The 23,223-nt window shown below is 39.4% G+C and overlaps 1 protein-coding gene across 6 annotated transcripts in view; it reads left to right on the top strand.

Annotated features, from left to right (window-relative positions):
* The window catches only part of NCALD (neurocalcin delta), a 456,249-nt gene that overhangs the window by 257,017 nt on the left and 176,009 nt on the right, over nt 1–23,223 (top strand). For 5 of the 6 annotated variants that reach the window (XM_066265925.1, XM_066265926.1, XM_066265927.1 and 2 more), the window contains one exon: nt 16,759–16,836. The exons of the other annotated variant lie outside the window; for it this stretch is intronic. The gene's annotated coding sequence lies outside the window, so the exon portion shown is untranslated. The remainder of the gene's footprint in view (nt 1–16,758; nt 16,837–23,223) is intronic. 6 annotated transcript variants of the gene reach the window in all.

The raw sequence follows: 23,223 nt of genomic DNA on the forward strand, positions 1-23,223 counted from the left end.
CCTCACTTCACAGGAGAACGTGAGTGCTGTCCAGCATCTGCGCTGGCTGAGTCCCAGGTCCCCGCCCCCCGGATCAGGTGGCCCGCAGAGACATCTTTGGTGTGGAAGCAGCCAGCTGGGGTGCGCATGCTCACACCTCACCCCTTCTCATAACTATTTCCAGGTCTCTCTCTTCCACTTGGACTGTGCGGATTTGGAGCCAGGCTCTGACAGCTCATTCCTGTTACCCCCAGGCCACTGCTGAGGGTACATGCTCAGAGCTTCGTTATTGGTAGAATGATTGCAAGGATAGAAGCACTATATCTTCTAACAGCACATGTGATCATATAAAAGCTTTATGAACACTCGGTACAAGTAGTGAACATGTTTTCTCTGCATGTAAGAATATGATTCAGCCCAATGAAAGATGGAAATATTGTGGTTTGTGGTTCCCTGGAGCAGTTTTGTTTGTGGCATCACAGAAGAAAGATGTGACTTAGGAATGCTACAACAGCCTTGAAAATATTGGTTATGGTATATGAAAGGAAAAATAAACAAGCAAACAATACATTTTTAAGAACAATAAACAACCATATAACACTGGAAGAGAAGTCTGTAAAATCAAGCCTGTTGCCAGAAAGGGTGAGCTGGCAGATTGGAACAGATCATTGCAAATCTCCGCCACCACCTGGCTCGTGATTCCACACTTCTCCGAGCTTCTGTTGTTCAAGGTATTCAGGGAACGAACGTGTTCCCACCTTATGGACCTTCTCCAAAGCAGTGACTTTAAAAAAGCTGCATGTTTTCTCTCCATTTTTGTTTACACCTTGCTGCCTGCTGTTTACAAGGTTGTACTCTCACACTCCGCCTGGGGTGTTCTCTATTCTTGTGTGGCTAAGGTAGCCAGGGGGGCCTTTGGGCCGCTCGGTTTGGAAGGAGGGGCACCCATGCTGCCCTGTGGGATCCCTGCATGGCAGGGCATCTCCCCAGCGAAAGAGGCATGTTGTGATTATGAACTTGTGGCCAGCCGTGAAACTTTGCACATCCAAGTATGTTAAATACTTGAAAGTACCTGCTGTCATCTCATTACAGAGATATAATTCCAGACCTGACTTCTCAAGTGATTTTTTTTTAGTCTAAGTATGTGCTAAATATTGCATGGCACATTCTTATCAAACAGTTTTTTGTTGAAATCCTGCAGTAAGCTAAAAAAAATCATTAAAAGTAGAACTTGCATATCAAAAAAAAAGAAGGAAGGGAAGGAGGGAGGGAGGGACAGAGAAAGTGAGAGAAAGAAAGAAGAAAGGAAAGAAAGAAGGAAGGGAGGGAGGAAGGAAGGAAGGAAAGAAGGAAGGGAGGGAGGGAGGAAGAAAAGAGAGAGAGAAAGAAAGAAAAGAAAGAAAGAAAGGAAGAAAGAAAAAAGAAAGGAAAAGAAAGTGACTCTAGACAGTCTGGTGCAAGAGTTTCTACATGCTTCAAATCTACCCGTGTCTGAGGCAAATCCAATAACTGAGATGGTATCACGGCAGCCAAGAGCAATGGCCTGTGCAAAGGCACCACTAAATAGATGTACACCCTCCCTGAAATGAGGATGGATGCTGTAATGCGAAGGGGAACAGGGGCTGGTTCTAAGGGTGGGGAGAGAGGAGAGCAAGGTACTCTCTTTGGCACAAAGTCATAGGGGGTACATTGCAATTCCATAATTGAAATAAATAACATTTAATTCAATATTTTTTAAACATCAAAATTAATGCAAAAAGTCCATGATGAACAAAATATCAACATTTTCAATAAATGTAGGATCAGTAACAGTGCTGAGCAGAGCCACGCTGGAGCCCGAGGAAAAAGAACAAATCAACCGGCCCTGGCTGGTTGGCTCAGTGGTAACATCAGCTCAGTGGTAGAGCATCAGCTCAGTGTGTGGACATCCGGGGTTCAATTTCTGCCTGGCCAGGGTATACAGAGAAGCACCTATCTGCTTCTCCACCCCTTCCCTCTTGCTTTTCTCTCTCTCTCTCGCTCTCTCTTCTCCCCCTCTCCTGCAGCCAAGGATTAATTAAGGTGAGTTGGCCCAGGTGCTGAGGATGGCTCCATGGGCTCTGCCTCAAGTGCTAAAAATGGCTCTGGTTGCAATGGAGCAAGGGCCCCAGATGGGCAGAGCATCACCCCCTAGTGGGCTTGCCAGGTGGATCTCTGTCAGGGCACATGCAGGAGTCTGTCTCTGCCTCCCATCCTCTCACTGAAATAAAAAAAAAAAAAGACAAATCAGCCATCCTGTCCCCACCTTGGAGTGATGTCCACTGGGCTGGGAGGAAAGGAAAGTGTGGAGGGCTTCAGTCCCCACTGCTCATTTCTCCTCATTCACTCTGGGGTCCCGAGTTTGGCTTAAGTATAATTTATGAAAAAGGAAAGTGTATCAAATGAAATTCAGATGTTCTTTCCAGTGAAGTGACTATAATAGTTTGGAAAGAAAACACTAGTAAATGGTTCATCAGACCCTTGATTTAGATTGGGAGTTGGCAAACTGTGAACCTCAGGCCAGCTGCCTATGTATGTAGGTAACGTTTTCTTGGCATGCAGGCCCACTTGTTTGTTTTTATGTCATCTTTTGTGACACAGTGCCAGAACTGAGTATTTGCAGCAGAGAACCGACGTTCTGAAAATCCAAAACTATTTGCTCTCTGGCCTGATGCAGACCCCTGATTTAGATTACCACAGCACTCAGATGTTTTTGGATCAGCACGTGGGGTTGGCAGCAGTTTAGAATATACAGCTATTTGCAGACTTACGTAACAGCATGTAAGGGCATTTACGGAGACTATTATAACCTTCCATGTGTAAGAAGTGGGAGAAATGGGGAAGCAGTCAGAGTTCAGAAAGTAAATCATGAGAGGCAGCTGAGTGTGGTTGGACTCTATGTCTGTCTGTGCCCCTGGGAGTCCTATCAGGGTTCAGTTGTGACTTGATGTCACAGAATAGGACCTGCTTCTGAGAGCTTGGACGTGGCCCATAACTGACAGAAAGCAAACAATGGGTTTGAGGGAAAATGCAGTCATTTGCATTATTACATAAATAGTTTGTGGATTTAATTATTTTATCTTGTTATTGTGGATAATTTAGAACTGACTTCACTAACTCAGAAAGCATTTGAGGAGTATTTGTGTAGACCCCGCAAGAGTTGCCCTCAGAGTAGTCTACTTGTGACTCTTGAGTGTGAGCAGACAGACATGGGGAAGCCCAGGACATGGCGCTCTGCTGCGCCTTGAGGTTCGGGTGCGTAGAGGAGACCACAGAGAGATAAGAGAAAGGTCAACTCATGGGAAGCCCTGAATGTTGGCTAGGTTGCTTGAACTTTTACCAGGAGCCAGTAGGAAACTTCGTGATCAAGGAAGTGGCATCTTCATACTTGTACTTTAATTAGGATGTAAATTAAGAGTGCGTGTGTGTGTGGGGGGGGGGGGATGGGGATGAGAGTAGAGGTAGGAAGACTAATGTGAAGGCAATTTCAATAGCCTGGTGTGGTTTGTAGTCCTACAAGGATGACATGGGCCTCAATTTAGCAGATTCCATGGATATGGAGAGAGAGACATCTGAAAGGGACAGTGAGGGTAAAATCAATCAAGATTCAGCCACTTGATTAATAAGGGCTCCTGGACTTGGAGTTGAGGTGATTGAGAGGCTGGAGAAGATATTAACAGAAATAGAGAAGCCAGGTAGAGAAGTAGGCTTGAGGGTCAGAAATAGTAAGATCAGTTTTATATAAAATGAATTGAAGATTCTATAAAATACCCAAGAGAAAATAGAGAAATAGGAGAGAGAGAGAGAGAAAGAGAAATTGGTGCTAGAAATAAAAATTTAGGAATTACCTGAGAAAATGTAATTATTATTGAAGCTGTGGGCATATAAAACATCAAAAAGGGAGAATGCTGAGACCAGCTCGGCAATGGGTACACACGAAAGGAAGGTGCTGCAGAACACAACGTAGAGAAAAGATGGGTACAGGGGACTCCCAGCCTCTAAGACTGATAGCCCAGATCTCCGCAGCCTCATTGTATTTATTCATTTCTGTAATCATCAGGCAAATTAGCAGAGCATGGGTTAAATTGCAAAGCATAGATTCAGGTACAGAGAAGGATGATTAACTGATACCTTTCAGGTATGCAGAAAACGGCTGTAGGGATCAGCTGCTCCCTTTAAACAATCTTATCAGTGCTTGCCAGGGCAGCGTGCTGCCCCCACAGGACTTGGCGTTCCCAAGTCCACACCAAAGACTCGTTTCAGGGAAGCATCTAATCTCCAGCCATTTTCCTACGGGAGAAAGTTAGAGGAGATGCGTGTTGAAGAAACAAGTGTATTAGCCTTGCCAGAGAAAAGACAGATTGCTCAGTTAGAAGTGATTTTAGATCCACAAAGAATTGTGTTGAGACTAAGAATGTGCCATGCAATATTTAGGACATAAATACACTAAAAAAAAAAATTCATTGTTGATCTGAAATTCAAATGCAACTGGGAATTCTGTATTTTTATTTGCTAGATGTGGGCAACCCTAGGTGGTGGAGATTGCCCATCATTATGCAATGGTCAGAAGAAGAGGAGATGCTGGAAGAGCCTGGAAAAGTGAGCTAGGTCGCAGCAAAGCAGAATATTATAGCATCGTGGAATCAAAGGGCTGAGCAGAAGGGTCAAGGTCACGGCATTGGGCAACCTGGGAACTGTTAGGGACCTTGGAGAAGACAGATAGAAGTCAGGGTGCAATGGGTTAAGGAGTAAATAAAGTAGAGGAGATGGAAATAATCAGTGCAGACCCTTCTTTTAGAAAGCATGATGGAGATGAGGAGGAGAGAGGTGGGAAGGTAAAGGGAAACAAGAAAGGCAGGTTTGTGGGATTAGAGAGACCGAGCCTGTTTTTCAGCTTCAGGGAAGAGCCTAACGAAGTGGCATCCTGCAGGTGCGAGAGGAGCGGCGAGGACAGGCATGGAGTGAGCCGTGGGTGATGTGGAAGGGAGCATGGACATAAATAGAAGCATTAACCTTTACCTGAGGATGCTTCCTCTTCCTCCAAGTAATGAAGGGAAGAGGGGGAGATGATAAAGATGTGGAGGTTTTCAGAGTAGGGAAGAGCAAAGCAGGCTTTTATTCCTTTTCCCTGTCTGACCATGATATTGAGAGTGCATTTATGGAGGAGGGATTAGGAGAGCAGCAGGAGGAGACTCGGCCTCAAAGTATTCCCTTTGCTGGCTGCACAGGACAGGACCGTGCCTATCATTCATCCATGTGGGAACTGGTTAGCTCCCTCGCGTTGCATCTTCCTTCAGCCCTAGTGATCTGTATCGATTCATAACATAATTAAATTTGCTCACTAGAGAAGAGAAAAAGACAGAAACAGAATTGAACAGAATTGCATTGCTCCATTTTGTTAAACCGAGAGACTCCGGTCCTGAAGAAATCAGGGTCATGTATCCACGATGCGAGTCCTAGCAGGGGGACAGCAGGAGGGCCCAGCAGATGGCACCTTGGGAGACGTGTGGAATGCCTCGTTTGTGAGTTCCTGTCTGTGCCATGCAGACTGGGTCGTGCGGTATTGATGGCTATGCCTTGTCACATACAGCACACCAGGAACGCACAGAGGTACAGGTGACACGCACTGATCCCAGCCACCCTCGGCTTTCTGGGAGCTTACATCACAAGAAGGCCAGGCTGTTCTGCAGAGGGAAAGGATGAGGTTGAGAAGCAAAGCTGCCTGCAGTCTCTTAGCTGCTTCCTCTCATCTGCAGCACAGGGAGGGAGCCATTTGCCAACTTGCTGAAGGCAGAGAAAGCTGAGAAAGAGAGTGATGTCAGGAGCAGTGGATGTTGCCGGGGCCTGGGGAAGCTCTTGTGCCTCTACCTCCAGAGAGCGTCACCATCACCTCCAGCCCCCTCTCCACAGGACCCCCCTCCCTGCTCTTCTCCCCCACACAAAGACACAAATGCAATTCCTAACAGTGGGCTGCTTCTGCTTAGATATTTTTAGTATTTGCTATTAGTGTTTATCAAGCTTTTCTGTGTTAATTTGTCCCCCCACCACCACCCATTTCCCTTCATGTCTCTGTGTGCTGGGTTTGGGATGCAAGAAACATGTAGAACAAGCAGCTGGGGCCTCATACAAACATCTAGAGAGAGGAGACTATGGGCCCTTAAAATCAGTCTCCTCCTAACCCCAGCTGGAAGAGGAGGAAGATCTCTATCCCATTAACTTGGGAGGGCAACAGAAGTGTTGGTGGAAGTAAACCCTTTAAAATGTCTAAGTGGTGGTTAGTTAGGTCAAGGGTCCTGGTCAAGGTGCTGGGTTTGAGAATTCACACATGCACCGATATCATAATACAGGGAAAATGGTTTGGAGCCAGGCAAATAGAAAGCCAGAGGAAGCAGGAACCAGAGGAGAGAAAGAATAAAAATCTATGCAAGGTTCGGGATCTGAGTGAGCCGAAGGGCTAAAGTAGCATGAGGTGGGCGGGGTTGAGAAGACCAGAGGAGGAAAGCTCTATAGCACTGTAGTAAATTATGGCTTTCTGTTGAAACAATGCTTGTTCCTGCCTCAACTGCCGGTCCTCTCCTGGGGACAGTCATGCTCAGAATAGTCACACTGCTCTGCAGAGAAACTCTCAGGACATGTTCAAACCAAGGGCTGCTGAATGACAGCAAGGCCAGTCCAAGTGTGAGTCATAGTGATCTGCATGGCCATTGGGCCCCTTGCATGTGTCTTAATGTGTATATGTGTATATATATATATATATATATATATATATATATATATATATATATGGAAGCAAAACAGTTTCCTCTTGCAGCTGAAAAAAGAAAAGTTTTGGCTTGATCTTTGTGGGGTTTTTTTTTCAATTTTATTACCTTTTCAGTTTCTTAGATACTGAAAAATATAATAAATGAAGTACCATATTTCCCCATGTATAAGATGCTCCCATGTATGAGATACACCTTAATTTTGGGGCCTGAAATTTAAAAAAAAAGTATTACATAAAGTTATTGAACTCAAGTTTTATTCAGCATAAAATTCGTACAAGTGCAAAAATGTGGGAAATGCAAGTAAAAAAAATCTACAACCACTATATAAGACACATCCAGTTTTTGGACCCCAAATTTTTCAAAGAAAGGTGTGTCTTATACATGGGGAAATATCAATACATTAAAATTATCAATGAATGGGCTCAACAGTAGAATGGAAAGAACAGAGAAAGGAATCAGTGAACTTGCAGAGAAAATAATGAAAATGACCCCATCCAAACAATAGAGAAAACACTGAAAATGGGAAAAAAATAAAAAGGACAGGGCCTCAGGGACCTGTGGGGATGTAAAACATGTCTAGCATGTGTATCATCAACATCTTGGAAGGCAAGGGAGAGGACAAGGCTGAAAAAATATTTGAAGAAACAATGACTGGAAATTTTTCAAATTTGACAGAAGACACAGACATATAATGTCAAGAAGTTGAGTGAAAACCCAAACAGGATTAACCCAAAGAAATCCACACTAAGACACATAACAGACACTTCCCAAAAATAAAGCCAAAGAAAAGATCTTAAAAGCAGCCAGAGAGGAATGAGACCTTATCTATCCGGGGAAAACAATTAGAATAAAAGTAGATTTTTCATCAGAAACCATAGAGGTCAGAGGAAGTGGCAGAATATTTTTTTTAAATATGAAAAAAAAAAAGAACTATCAACCTAGAAGTGTAAATCCTGTGAAAATATCCTTCAAGAAAAAAAGGAAGGAAGGAAGGAAGGAAGGAAGGAAGGAAGGAAGGAAGGAAGGAAGGAAGGAAGGAAGGAGGGAGGGAGGGAGGGAGGGAGGGAGGGAGGGAGGGAGGGAGGAAGGAAGGACATTCTGAGCTGAAAGTAAACCTAGAAATTTGTCACCAGCAGACTTATGTTAAAGAAATATCTAAAGAAAGTTCTCTAAAGTAGTGATAAAAGATGGAAACTTAGAATATCAAGAGGAAGAAAGAATACTACAAAGAGTAAAAATGGGAATACATGTAATAAAATTTCCTTTTCCTACGTTTTCTAAATTATGTATGATGACTGAAACAAAAAGTATAACACTGTCTGATGTCACTGTCAATCGATGTAGAGAAAATATTTAAGAAAATTATTTTATAAATGAGGTAAAGAGATATAAAGTAAAGGAAGTATTTTACTTTAACTGGTATAATATCAACAATAATATACTCTTGTAAGTTATGTATATTTAATGTAATATGGAAAGAAAACGTATAAAAGAACTATACAAAGAGGTATAGTAAAAAACACTGGATAAATAAAAGTGGAAATCTAAAAACTGGTCAAGTATTCACAATAAGGTTAGAAAATGAAAATAAAGAGAAAATAGAGAACAAACAGGAAACAAAAAGTGAAACATCAGGTTTTAGCCCAGATATATCAATAATTTTATTAAGTGTAAATGGTCTAAATACCCAAAATGTAAGACAGAGATTGACATAATGGATTAAAAAAATGATCCAACCACATGCTATCTACAAAAAAAAAAAACTACCTTAAAATATAAAAATATAGGAGGGTAAAAAGATGAAAAAAGATATACTCGGTAAACATTAATTAAAAGTAAGCAGGACTGGCTATATTAAAGTCAGATAAAGAAGACCTTAGAGCAAAAAAAAAAAAAAAAAAAAAAAATGACCAGGGCCATAGAGAAACATTACATAATGATAAAAAGGGTCAAGCTGCCAAAATGATATAGCAAATATACATATTTTGCAGGCAAATCCTAAATATGTACCAAGCAACAGAGGAATATGTGTGGAACAAAAACTGAGGGAATAGACAAATACACAATTAGAATTAGAAACTTAAATATACTCTCTCAACAACTAATCGAACAACTACACAGAAAACCAACAAGTACAGGGAAGAACACAATAACACTATTAATCAACCAGATTTCATTTACATTTATAAAATCCACCCAACAACAACAGAGAAGAAATTCTTTTCAAGCACCACAAAATATATGCCAAGATAAACCAAACCTCAACAAAGTTAAGAGAATCAAAACTGAGAGAAAAATGTATAGCACTAAATACTTAGAAAAGAGGAAAAGTCTCATATCAATAATCTAAACTCTCCTCTCCAGAAACTAGTGTTTCAAGAAACTAGAGAAAAAGAGCAAAATAAACCCAAAGCAAGTAGAAGGAAGGATATAATAAAGAGCAGAGATCAATAAAATTGAAAAGAGAAAAGCAATAGAGAAAATGGATCAAACAAAAGATCTATTCTTTGAAAAGATTAATAATTAATAAACCTGCAGCAAACTGACTAAATAGAGAGAGAGAGAGAGAGAGAGAGAGAGAGAAATTACCAATATCTGGAATAAAAAATATAGCCCTGGCCAGGTGCTCAGTGGATAGAGTGTCGCCGGTGTGTGGCCGTCTTAGGTCTGATCCCTGGTCAGTGCACACATGAGAAGCAACCAACTGCTTCTCTTCTCCTCCCTCTCCCCCTTCTCTCTTTATTCCCTCCTCGAAGCCAGTGGCTCGACTGGTTCAAGCATTCTGCGGACACTGAGGATAGCTCTGAATGATGGCCTCAGGTGCTAAAAATAGCTCAGTTGGCCCTAGCCAGTTGGTTCTGCGGTAGAACATGGGCTAGTGTGTGGAAGTCCTGGGTTCGATTCCCAGTCAGGGCACACAGGAGAAGAAACCATCTGCTTCTCCACCACTTCCCCTCCACCTCTCTCTCTAACTCTCACTCTCTCTTTTCCCTCCTGCAGCCATGTCTCAAATGGTTCTAGAAAATTGGCCCCAGCGCTGAAGATGGCTCCATGGCCTTGCCTCAGGTGCTGAGTAGCTCGGTTGCTGAACAACAGAGCAGCAGCCTCAAATGGGTGGAACATTGCTCTGTAGGGGGCTTGCCTGGTGGATCCCGCCGAGGTGCATGCAGGAGTCTGTCTCTCTGCCTCCCTGCCTCCCCACCTCTTACTTAAAAAAATAAATAAATAAAATGAAATGAAAATAGCTTGTTTGATTCAGCCCCAGATGGGGTTGCAAATGGATCCCTGTCAGGGCACATGCAAGAGTCTGTCTGTCATCTCCCCTCCTCTCACAAAAAGAAAAGAAAAGAAAAGAAAAGAAAAGAAAAGAAAAGAAAAGAAAAGAAAAGAAAAGTGACATCACTACAGGCTGATTGACATCAAAAGAATAATGAGGGAATACTTATAAACAACTTTACAAAACAAAGTTTACAACTTACATGAAATGAACAATTTTTCAAAAGCACAGACTACCACAGCTCATACAATATAGAGAATTTGAGTAGCCTTATAACTAAGGAAATTGAATTAGTAATTTAGAAAATCTCCAAACAGAAAACTGCAGACCCAGAGAATTTCACTGGGAAATTCTACCAAATATTTAAAGAATTAACTTAATCCTATACATTTCTCAGTGCTAGAGCATCTGCCCAGCATGTGGATATCCTGGGTTCAATTCCTGGTCAGGGAACACAGAAGTGCCCATCTGCTTTTTCACCCCTCCCCCTCCTGCTCTCTCTCTCTCTCTTTCTATCTCTCCCTTCCCTTCCTGCAGTCATGGCTCAATTGGTGTGAGTTAGCCTGGGCACTGAGGATGGCTTCATGGCCTCTGCCTCAGGTACTAAGAAGAGCTTGGTTGCTGAGCAAAAGAGCAAGGCCCCAGATGGGCAAAGCATTGCCCCCTAGTGGGCTTGCTGGGTGGATCCCAGTCAGGGGACATGCAGGGAATCTGTCTCTCTGCCTCCCTTCCTCTCACTGAATAATAATAATAAAAAATCCTATAAATCTCTTACAGGAAATAGAAGAGGCAGGAACACTTCCCAGTTCATTTCATAAAATTAGTCTGACACCAAAACTAGAAAAAAAAAAGTATAATGTTAGAAAAATAGAGACTAATGACCCTCATGAAGAAAGATGAAAAATTCCTTAACAAAATATTATCAAACAGCAGTTAGAAATATATAAAAATAATTATATACCAAAACAAGATGGGTTTTATTCTAGGGATGCAAGGCTCATTCAGTACGCCAAGCGATTAGTATAATCCATGATATAAACAGTCCAAAAAAATTGCAGTTGCACTAACTGAAGCAGAAAAATCATTTGACAAAACTCAACACCCATACATGATAAAAAATTTAAAAAAACTGGAAAAATAGGAATAGAGAGGAATTTTCTAAAAGTGATAAGGAATATCTACAGCCTAACTTATGGTGGTACAGTGGATAGAATGTCAACCTGGGACACTGAGAACCCAAGTCTGAAACCCTGAGGTAGCTGGCTTCAATGCTGGCTCATCTGGCTTGAGCACCAGATCACCAGCTTGAGCGTGGGATTACCAGCTTGAGCATGGAATCATTGACATGATCCCAGGGTTGCTAGATTGAGCCCAAAGGTTGCTGGCTTGCAGTCCAAGGTTCCTGGTTTTAGTACAAGGTTACTGGCTTGAGCAAGGGGTCACTGGCTCAGCTTCAAGTCCCTCAGTCAAGGCATGTATGAGATGCAATCAATGAACAACTAAAAAGTGACGCAACTACAAGATGATGCTTCTCATTTCTTTCCCTTCCTATCTCTCTATCTCTCAAAAAAAAAATCTACCAAACACCTACATCTATCAGCAACTTAATACTGAAAGACTGAATCTTTTTCCCATAAGATCAGGGGCAAGGCAAAGATGTCCTCTCTCACCGCTTATGTTCAGCATAGTACTGGAAATTCTACATAGTGCAGTTAAGTAAGAAAAGAATATAGAAGCCACCCAGATCAGAAAGGAAGAGATAAAACTGTTCTTTGCAGATGTCATAATGGTCTACTAAAAAAATTGAATGGAATTTATTTTTAAAATTTCCTATTTCTTTCTATATACTAGCAACGTATACCTGAGTTATGAAATTAAATATACAATATCACTGTAATTGCTCAAAAAGATGAAATACTTCTATGTAAATTTAACAAAACATGTATAAGATTTGTATGTTGAAAATTATAAAACACCTATAAAAGGCATCAAAAAAGATCTAAATAAATGGAGAGAAATACTACGCTGCTCAAAAAAATTAGGGGATCAGGGCATGCAGATACTCCAGTACTTTCAGCCTTTTGTATAGTGCACTTTCACCAATGAAATCAAAGTTGGTTTTGCATCTCATTTGCATAATCAAACAACCTTTGTTGACTTGTCGTTTGCTTTTCTGATGTTCCTGTTTAATAAAAAAAAATCAAATGCTTCTCTTTTTTTATCACTTCATATTCATTTTGAAATATTCTCTTATATTTTTGAGCAGTATATGTTCATAAATTGAAAGATTCAACATAGTAAAGAAGACATTAATCTCCCCAAATTTATTTTCAGATTTAATGTAGTTATTATACAAATTCCAGAAAAAAGTTTTGTAGATATAAACAAAATTATTCTAAAAATTTATATGAAAAAGGGAAAGAAACTATAATACCTAACACAATTTTGAAAAAGAACAGCAAAGTGGGAGGAATTACTCTACCTGATTTCAAGACTGTTAGCTATAATAATCAAGACTGTAATCTATAGTAATCAAGGCTGTGTGGAATTAGCAGATGGATAGACACACAGATCAATGGAACAAAATAGAGAACCTGGAAATAGTCACATGTAATACAGCCAACTGATTTTTGACAATTATATAAAAGCATTTCAATGGGGGAAAGACTTTTTTTTCCCAACAAATGGTATTGGAGTAATTAATTATGTATCCATATGCAAAACAAACAAACAAAAAACACCTTATACAACTCAAAATTGTTGTAGATTTAAATATGTCATAAAACTATAAAACTTTTAGTAGAAAATATAAGAGAAAATGTTCAGGATCTATGGCTGCATGAAAAGTTCTTAAAGCATGACATCAAAAGCATGAGCTCTAAAAAACTAAATGGGACTTTATCCAAATTAAAAATGTTTGCTCTGTGAACAGGATGAAAAGAGAAGCTATAGACTGATAGAGAATATTTGCAAAACACATACTCGGCAGAGGACTCATATCTATCTACACTGTGTAAAGAACTCAAAACTCTACAGTTAAAAAAGAAGCAGTTCTATTAGAGAGTAAACAAACAAAAATACAAAGAGACGCTGTTCTACTGAAAAGGATATATAGATGGCAAATAAGCACATGAAAGAATATTTAACACCACTAGCTGTTAGGGAAATGCAAATGAGGACCATGATGAGCTATGTCTCCACACCCATTAGAACAGCTAAAATAAAAAATTGCTATAATACCATATGCTGACAATGATGCTGAAAAACTGAACCTCTTACACATTGATGGTTAAAATGGCATAGCCATTCTGGAAAAGAGTTGGGCAGTTTCTTAAAAACTAAACATAAATTTATCATCTGATCTAGCAATCCCTCTCCTGTGATTTATCCCAGAGGGAAAAAAAACTTAAAACCACATAAAAACCTGTATGCAATTTCTCCTAGAAACTTTATTTTTTATAGCCCTAAACAACTAAACTGTCCTATAATGAGTGGTCAAACAAATTGTAGTACATTCAAACCATGGAATACTATTTAGCAATAAAAGGAAACAGCTATTGATGGACACAACAACTTCAATGGATCTCAAGAGCATTATGCTGAGTAAAAAAAAAAAAAAAAAAAAGCACACCAGTATCAAAAGGTCACATACTGTATGGTTCAATTGATTAACATTCTAGAAATGACAAAATTATATAGATGGAGAACAGTTTAGCAGTTTAGTGGTTTCCAGGGATGGCTGTGACTATAAGATGGCAGTAGGAAGGAGTTTCGTGTGGTGAGGAACAGTTCTGTTTCTTGATTACCATGGTGGCTACCTGAATCTTCATATGTGATAAAACGATTATAGAACTGTAAAAAAAAAAAAGTATTATGTGTGGGTTTACTGAAACAATAAAAAAATCTTAGGTTTTGCTGTTCTTGAGCTTTGTTTATTTAAAAAAATATCATTTGTATGTAATTACCTGATTATTGCTTTTCTGCATTTGTTATGTTTCTTTTTTCTTTTTAATTTATTTAGAAAATTAAATTTAACAGGGTGACATTGGTCCACAAGAGTATATAGGTTTCGGGTAAACGTTTCTATAATATTTGAAGAGTTCATTATATTGTATACCCATCACCCAAAGTCAGATCATTTTCTGTCACCTTATAATATGTCCCTCTTTACACCCTTCCCCCACCCTCTCACCCTTTTCTTTTCCTGTGAACCAGGCACTCTTATCTATGTCCATGAGTCTCGTTTTTGTAATTCACCTATGTCATTATGTTTTTAAGTCTCACCTAAGTTGTTGCATGCACTATGATTTCTTGATTTCTCCTGTTGCCTAGTATTTTATTGTATGAATATTTATTTGCAGTCCTGTTGATGGGCATTTGTGTTGAACATACCTTTTTGCTGTATAAAGCTGCTATAAACACTTTGTGCATATCTCCCAGTGCAAATATCCAGGAGTTTCTCTAGTAGATTAGCTCAATTGCAGGATATATGAAAATTTAACTTGGCAAGATTCATAAGATAAGGTTAAATTGTCTCCAAGTGTTTATATCAATTTATACTCCCACCATCAGTTTAATTTGTGCTTTCTTGATTACAAATGAGGTTATCTTTTCAAATGTTCATTCATCATTTGTATTTTTCTTCTCTGTGACAATGTGTCAGATCTGTGGCTCATTTTTCTATTGTGTTTGTCTTTTTCTTACTGATTTGTAATATTTCTTTATATACTCTGAATATTGGTCTTTTGTTGATTTTACGTGTTGCAAACTTGTCTCAGATATTGGCTTGTTTTTTTGTTTTCTTTATTGTTCATTTGATAAACATTCTCAATCCTTTTTTTTATTATTATTAACACTTCTGGGTGTTTCAAGACTTCCTTTCCCATTTGGAGGTCAGAAGGATGTTTTGTATTTTCTTCAAGTCTTAACATTTTGCTTTTCACAACTAAATTCTTAATCTCTCTTGAATTGATTGTTGGCTCTGACTCCTCCTTGACTTTTTGGCTCAGTAAATTAGTCCAGCCTTCATGAGAGTCCTGTTGTCTTTTCATTCCAACTTCCCTGCCATGTATGGTTCTGATGCTTGCTCTGTCTCTTTAAATTACAGGGTTTGTGGGGTTTTTTTTTTGCCTTTTGATATACCTCGTAATTTTTTCTTGATAGCCAGACTGCTGTACTGGGTAAAAGGAACTGTTGTAAATAGATCTTCAGTGATGTAGTAGATAACAAAATGTTTCATAAACAACGTGGAAATATTCTAAACTACTTCCTCTGACAGCAAATCTAATGTTAATGGGAAGTCTGACTTATGTAAAGCCCTGGGTAATCAATATCTCTTGAACATCAGCTCATTCTCTTTCAGACATCTTCAAATAACCTCAGAGCTGGTGTGTTCATGGGTCTGGACCCTCAAACACCAATCTTCAGATTCAGGTTATTGCTGAACATGGTTGTTGACATTTGTTGATTTTCTCCCCAGTATTCTTTTCCCCTTTTTCCTTCCTTACAGTCTCTTGAATGTCTTTCCATGTGATTTTTCTTTGAAATCATCCCACCCTCACATCCAGTACATATAAATCTGTTTAGCAAAGCATGGTGACTGGTTCAGCAATGGGCAATTTGACTGACCTTGATCAGAATAGGGACAGCCAGCATGCTCACACTGTCCTCTTGGAAGATGGGTGTGTGGTCTTCAACTGCTGCAGCTATTATTTTTGTACCATGAGAGGATGCAGCTGGAAGTTCAGGTCAACTTGCAGAGAACACTTGTGCCAAGAGACTTGCAAAGAATCAAATACTATGGTGGACCTCTGGTTTCCCAAAACCAGCTCTACATCTGAGTTCTTTCCTGCCACAGTTTAATGAACTAAAATATTTTCTTGTTTTTTTATCTATTTGTATAAGTGCATTTGAGCTATTTATAGTTAAAAGATTCCTGAATGATAGTTTCTGTAATTATTTCAGGAAAATTTATATATATATATATTAATCATTATTTTTAATAATATATATACTTTAAGTAATATATTACTTAGTATATAAGCAGTACCCAAATTATGAATGAGATAGATTCTATAGGTTTGTTCTGAAGTTGTATTTGTATATAAGTTGAAACAGGTACATTTACAGACTACATGCAATTAGACAGATGTTTCTCTTAACATAGTATTTATTTTTTACCTTCTGTATATATAAATACTTAAACAAGTTCAAACCTACAGAGCCTATCTCATTTGTAACCTGGAACTGCCTGTATTATAGAGCTATGTGTATATATCATACATATGTATATAATATATATACATATGGATATGTATATATATTCATAAATTTATTCTAAAGTTTATAGTCCTTCCAGGATTAAGTCCATAAGGTCTGAATGTTACTAAAAATGCCTGTTTCTTTCCATAATAAATTGTCTACATAGCATCTGTCTAAAGGATTTTAGATGATGAAATGCCAGGACGTGAGTGCTGATCTTTCGGGGACTGCACCTATCACGTCCTCTGATACGAGGCTCACCCCTGAGTACTTCGAGCCACAAAGACCAATTAGGCTGAAATATGAAATATGTCAGTGTTCTTGTAGGTGTGCTTCCTGTTTCCTGTTTGCACAGGCAACTACAGAAGAATTAAAAGTAACAGGCTTACATAAACTGCTTTACTGAGCTGTCAAATCTTCAAGTAAAATATTCATTAATCACAATGATCTCGGTTGCAGGGCCATAGGAGAGCTGGTGGTGACAACTGCGTGGTCCTGTGGAAGACTCGGGCCCGAGGCACTGCGTGACTGCAGATTGTGAGTTACTTTCTAACTCCTCTCAATGCCTGAGTTTTAAACTGTGTAAACTATGATTCAGAATGCAAAATTATTGCATCCTAGTTAGGTTTTCAGTGTTTATATATTTTGGTCTTTGTAAATAGACAATGCTAGCTTATATCTGTCATTAAAGCTTGGTCATGAGGTGCTGGGTCCATTTCCATTTTTAACTCTTGATCTATGTATGTTCCTGAATAGAAAACTTTGTACCCATTCTGATTTTTTAAAATCATTCTGTTCTCTTCTATGGCGACTCTGATTAAATAGAAACCTTATTCAAGTGTAAGAAATTAACTTTAAAAACAAAACAGGATTGTTGATAATGAAGTAAAAACCTGCCTGGCTTCCTGGAAAAAGAGGCAGTATGTGCGCGTTCCTCCTTACTTTCCAAGTCTACTCATCTGGAATGGAAAATCTAAAAGGGTATCGTGCAGCACGTAGATGGGATGTTTTCTAATTCGGAAAAGCTTCTTCTGTAATTCTACTATAGTATAATTAGGACAGCAGCAACCACAATAGTGGATTTCCTGTTAAGACAGGACCATTATTACTTTCTTAATGTGATGATGTTGGTCTTAAAAGCCTTCTCATTGAATCTGTAGGAAACTGGCTTTTCAGAAAGGGAAATCTGGTATATGAATTCTGTGGATATTTTTCAAAATAGGCCCATGGCCCCAGATGAGAGCCAGCCAAGGTTTGCAAGCGAGGTAATGTGGCTTAGGTCCCGGAAATACTTTTTTGTGGCTATTAATCTGATATTTACTGGGCTAAATAGTTTTATATGAGAAACAAAGGACAAAGAGAAGATACACGCGGGCAAGCACCAAACCTTATTTTGTATTTTACTGATCGTGTGGGGAGGGAGATCAGTTGACATAAAATGAAAGGTAAATGTACTGAACTCATCCCACTTCCTTTATCCCCATCGAGTCTCTCTGGTTTATTGAGTATTCGATGAGCAGCCTGGCTCATCTGAATGTCATAAGAAAGCGAAAGTGAAAAGTCTTTATTTCAAATTTGATCAGTCAGTCCTCTTAATAAGATCTATAAAACAGTAAATAAATCTTTGAAGGTGTGCTAAGCAAAATCTAAAACATTTTTCTCCTTATGACATTGAGAATTAAATCTCACCCCCAAATGCATTTCTCCTGGAGGCCAAGATAGAATCATGCATTTAAGTTGGTAGGGGTCAGGCAGCCCAAGGGGCCGTTCTTCCTGGAATACTCTGGTTGAACTATTTACAGGTGTCACAACCCTAAATATGATAGCAGCCCTTGCATTAGTTCCATGGGTCTTTATAACAACAAAGTGAGGAATCATAAGAAAATGCCCAAAGGCAGTAAAGCATGAGTAGAATTCAACATAAGAACCTTTTCGTCTGACATGTAGGTGTAGGGAATCGGTGTGTCTGCTATCGGCTTCTGCTCCTCCACAAGCATCCAGGTCTTTCTTCTGTGTCTGTGATCTCAGACACAGGGCGTTCCTCACTGGAGATTCCCTTCTCAGGTGAGCCTCAGATCAGCTCTACTTTGTCTCTGGTTTAGGTGGAACAAGGAGGAGCTGCAGGACTTCAGGCTGCAGATTTGCAGCATAGGCCAGGCCCAAAGGAGGACAATGTGGATGAGTAATTGACAGAAAGCTGAGAGTCAGTGAATGAGCCACTCCCCGTTAGACTACTATTGGCTTGTGAAAGGAGGGATGAGAGTAACCTGGTTTTCTTTTGGTAATTTTTTCCCCCATTGATTTGAGAAAGAGAGATAAAGGAGAGAAAGAGAGAGAGAGAGAGAGAGAGAAGCATCAACTCGTTGTTCCACGCAGTTGTTCCGTTTTGTGGTGCACTCATTGGTTGCCTTGACCAGGGATGGAGGAACCTGAGACCTCGGCACATGGGGACGACCTCTGTTCACTGAGCCACCCAGTCGGGGCCAAGTGTGACCTCTTTAATAAAGGCTAAACTTCCTACCTGGGGATTTCCAATATGATGGGCTAAGTTATCAACTACTGCTCTAATTTCCTGGGGTTTCTGGAATTTTATTTAGGAGTTCCACACACTCAAATAAAAATTGCCTAGCAACAGAGACCCTGATAATAATAGATATGGAAGATCTATGTAAAGAAACGATTTTAAAGTGAAGTATATAAACAAATTTCAGGCTTACAGTTATTTCTGATTTCCAGTTGTCTAGGTGTCTCTCTTTAACTCCCTTAGGCTAGAATCACCTTGCTTAGGTCCACAAGAATTCCACACTCCTCCCCAAGGCTTCCCACGTGACTAGCTTCTTAGTTGCATTATACTCTTTAGTTATATTTTTCTACAGTTCTCTGCATTAAAAACATTTTTCTTTCTCCTCCTCGTTAAAAAAAAAAAAAAAAACTATTTTAATCCTCTTAGTCTCGAACTTCGCTACTGTTTATTTGCAATGTCCCATAAATTCCCCTCTATGAAAAATGCCTGTTTTGTCAACAGAGTATCTTTCATTCAGGGACAGTCATGACTAGAGATGATCTCAGAGGCTGAGAGCACAAGACACCAAATATCTAGAGGATAATTAAAATATGTTTCCAGATGTTTTCAAATACAGATGTAGAAACAAATGCTCATCATCCAAATAAGTGATTTTCTGACCACTATTTTCTACTCGATTACATTCTTAATGCCAAAACAGCTCATAAATTAAGTAGGGGAAAAAAGCAACAGCTCTTTTTTTAAAATTACTATATAGAAAAAAGAATAGAAAGCAGTTGATTTCTCAGCAATTTTGCAACAAGTTCTTTTAGTATTAATGTAGATATCAGAGAATGTTGTCTGCAACAGATAAATGAGGATGTCAATTAATAAAAAATATATTGATTAAGCCCCTAATTTGAGCCCAAGGAAGAATGATACAGTATAACATGGCCTCATATATTTGGTAACAGATTGTGCCCCTAGAGACACAGTTCATTTATTCCCTCAATAAATATCTGTTGGGTGCTTGCTATCTGACAGGCACTGTGCCACGTGATGGGATATTAATGGGAAACAAGGCAGGCATGGCTACCGCCTACAGTTGAGTGGTAAGGGGTGGGGAGAGACATTAATCAAATAATTGCACAAATATATTTTACAAATGATCTAAGTACTATGATGAAAACCAAATCAAACCAAGCACAAGACACTATGAAACTAAACTGCTCACAAAAATTAGGGGATATTTCAAAATGAATATGAAGCTATAAAACACCCCCTAATTTTTGTGAGCAGTATATTAAACACAGGCACTGCACCTTGTGTAAGTGATGATCAGGGAAGCCTTTTGGGAGAAATCTGAAGGCCTGAGAGGCGGCAAGAGAGCCCTGATCAGAGGCTCTGAGATAGAAGAGAGCATGGGACTTGCTGGGAACTGAATGAGCCGAGGCGAGGGTTGCTGGAGAGCAATGGGCATGATGTGAGGGAAAGCCGGAAAGGAGGCAGGGGCTGATCGTGAGAGACTCAGTGGAGAATCAATGAATGAACATGTGCAGTTAATAACATGAAGTGAGTCCTGTTGCCTCCTGTCGTTAGTGTGAAAATAAAAGGCATCTGCAATTGTATATATAATGCCTCTGCTGTTTGGGAGATCATTTTATTCATTCATTTGTTCATCCACTCACTCATTTAAACAGAAGACAAACTCCCTGTTGACATGGACCTTAACTTCCAGTGGAACAAGCATATAAATGCCAAAAAGCAAATAGGTTTTACAGTAAGTTTTTGTTTATGAATAAGTGGTTTTTAGATGAAATTTTAAAAATGATTTTAAATATTGCATTGCACCTACGTGGGTTTGTTTCCTTGTTACATGCTCCAGCATACAAATAGTTCTATTCTCTAGCAGTGCCAGGACCACGCTCAGCACAGGTCTCCTTCACGTGCCCCACTCACGGAGACTTTGGAGAGATTCCAAGGGAGGGAAATAGAGGGAACCTGTGAGATTTGTAGTCGTTGTTTCCCTTTCTGAGAACCTAGTGGTGGCACTGCCACCCACCCTGCATTGTGCAATGTCTACCTGGAGTGCTCGCAGCAGGTGGAGGGGACAGTGTAAAAACAAGTGAAAATAACTGAGATTAACACGGAGAAGGCTCTAAGGGACAGTATTTCAGTCTTTCTATTTCTTTTTATGAAAAGAGTTTAGGATATCCTCTTATACACTTAATGTACTTTATAGCTTTTGCCTGTTCACTATCTCTAAAAAGGTTCACATTTTACAATCAATGTACACATTAAAGTGGACATATTTCTTTGCCACATTCCCAGAAGCTGTGATTGAATTGATGGTGCATCTTAAAATCGTCAGTGACTTACAATTCAGAAAATGATGCATCTCCGGAACCTTGTTTGAGTTTTCAGTCATGCTTGTCTTTTCTGAAGATCTGCTTGAAGATGTCCTGGTGGCAATGTTCGCATATCTGTATATAAAGCATTACCATTGAGAGAATTAAACCAGGGCTTCTGTGAAGGTCATCTTCAGGCCTTGTTTGCAAAAATCAGGGGGTATTTCATTGTATCAAGAGGAGGCATAATAATTAGCTATTTTAATCTTCAGAAACTTCCCTTGTTTCTGATTTTCAGATTGCGTGAATCGAAGTAATTTTCATCCATGCCGAGGGGAATGATGGGAGTGTGGCTCGTGTGATTCTTTGGCACAGTCTCTCTGCTGTAACACTGATGGCACATTGCGCCGGATCACTGTGTTGTGAGGGGTTGTCCTATGCAGTGGAGAATGTTTAGTGACAGTCTGCAGCCAGCGGTATCCCCACATCCATCTGTAAACTTGCCAAATGTCCCCAGGAGGGGCAGAGGCACTGGAAGTTGAGAACCACTGCTTTACTGTGTCATAGGCAGTGAGTGGCTCACAATCCTGTCTTAGCTTTGTACTGTATTGTAGTTGTAGTATGGCAAACATGGCCAATTTCAAATGCTTAGCTTTCAGTTTAACAGGATAGTGTCTTTATAATTCTATAGTTCTTACATCACAATTTAAAAATTATAAAACCAGAATTAGAAGACTAAATCTTTAGGTTTTTACTCAGCCAAATGTGTGAAATCCTAACATGGTAACTCATTTATTTATTCCTCCCTGTGGATGAGAGGGCTTATTCTTTGAGAGCCTTTGTTTATTTGTTAAAACCTTATAAAACTTTACCCTCAAAATTTAGTGGCTTAACTATTTATTTTAAAGGTACATTTATGGGAATCTTAATGCTGCGAAACACTCTGAGTCTGACTGAATTAATAGTCTCTAGTGACACACAGGAACTTACAGTGAGGTACATTCAGTTGAGTTCCAGTCTGGTTTTTATAGAAAGCTGACAACAACAGAGAGAATCAAGTGCCTCTTGTGTCCTTTGGTGATGGTACTTGACATTTCAGTGTTAGTTTTTATGATAGTATATTAGTTTCATGTTCTTTAATATCTGTGGTTTAATCAGAGTTTCTTTTTCAGAAAGGAAGAATGTGTGTTCTCCTTGCCATTGTTAAACTAAGAAATGACATTTCCAAATCGCTTTAATCACACAGGATTAGCTCTTCTAGAGTGCTATTTTTCTATGCTCTGGTGCCTGCGGCAACTTAAGATGGCTAAGCTTACGTAGACATATGACTAATCTATGACACCATTAAAATGACCATTTTTAAAAATGCCTTTTTACTATTATTATTTACTCCACCTAAAGGCCTCCTGCCTCAAAGTGTTGCATATAGAGACCGATATGCTAGTGAGACCAATATTTTGTAAAATAGAGCTTTCTTTCATGTCACTATCACATTCAGAAATATTTTAAAACTTCCAGTTGTCTCAAAAATAAAGTTCTAATTCTTTTCCATGGCGTTAGAAGCCCTCTACTAACTGGCTGTCGTTGATCTTCTCGAATTTATCTCCTTTACTTCCATTTGCCCTGTGCCTCCATCACAGTCCAGCTTCAGCGACCTAGAGGCCCAGGGCATCCGTTCTTGTTTCTGCCTTTGCACCTTTTCTCAAGCTGTTGTCTCTACCCCTTAAATAATAATCCTTACTTAAGAATCATTTCTTCCGTGTGTCGTTCCCCTTTTAGTGTGTATTCAGAATATATGCACTCCTCTGTTCGTTGCAGCATTACTCACAAGAGCCAAGATTTGGAAGTGGCCCAGGTGCCCATCGGTAGATGAATGGATAAAAAAAAAAAAGCTGTGGCACATTTACACAGTGAAATACTACTCAGTCATAAAAAAGAAGAAGATCTTACTTTTTGTGACAGCATGGATGGACCTGAGAGTATTATGAGAAATGAAGAAATCCAGTCAGAGAAAGACATGTACCATACGATTTCACTTACTAGTGGAATCTAACAACAACAAAAAAAAGGTAA

Source organism: Saccopteryx bilineata, chromosome 3, assembly GCF_036850765.1.
Source record: "Saccopteryx bilineata isolate mSacBil1 chromosome 3, mSacBil1_pri_phased_curated, whole genome shotgun sequence".
In the NCBI taxonomy this organism is placed as follows: Eukaryota; Metazoa; Chordata; class Mammalia; order Chiroptera; family Emballonuridae; genus Saccopteryx; species Saccopteryx bilineata.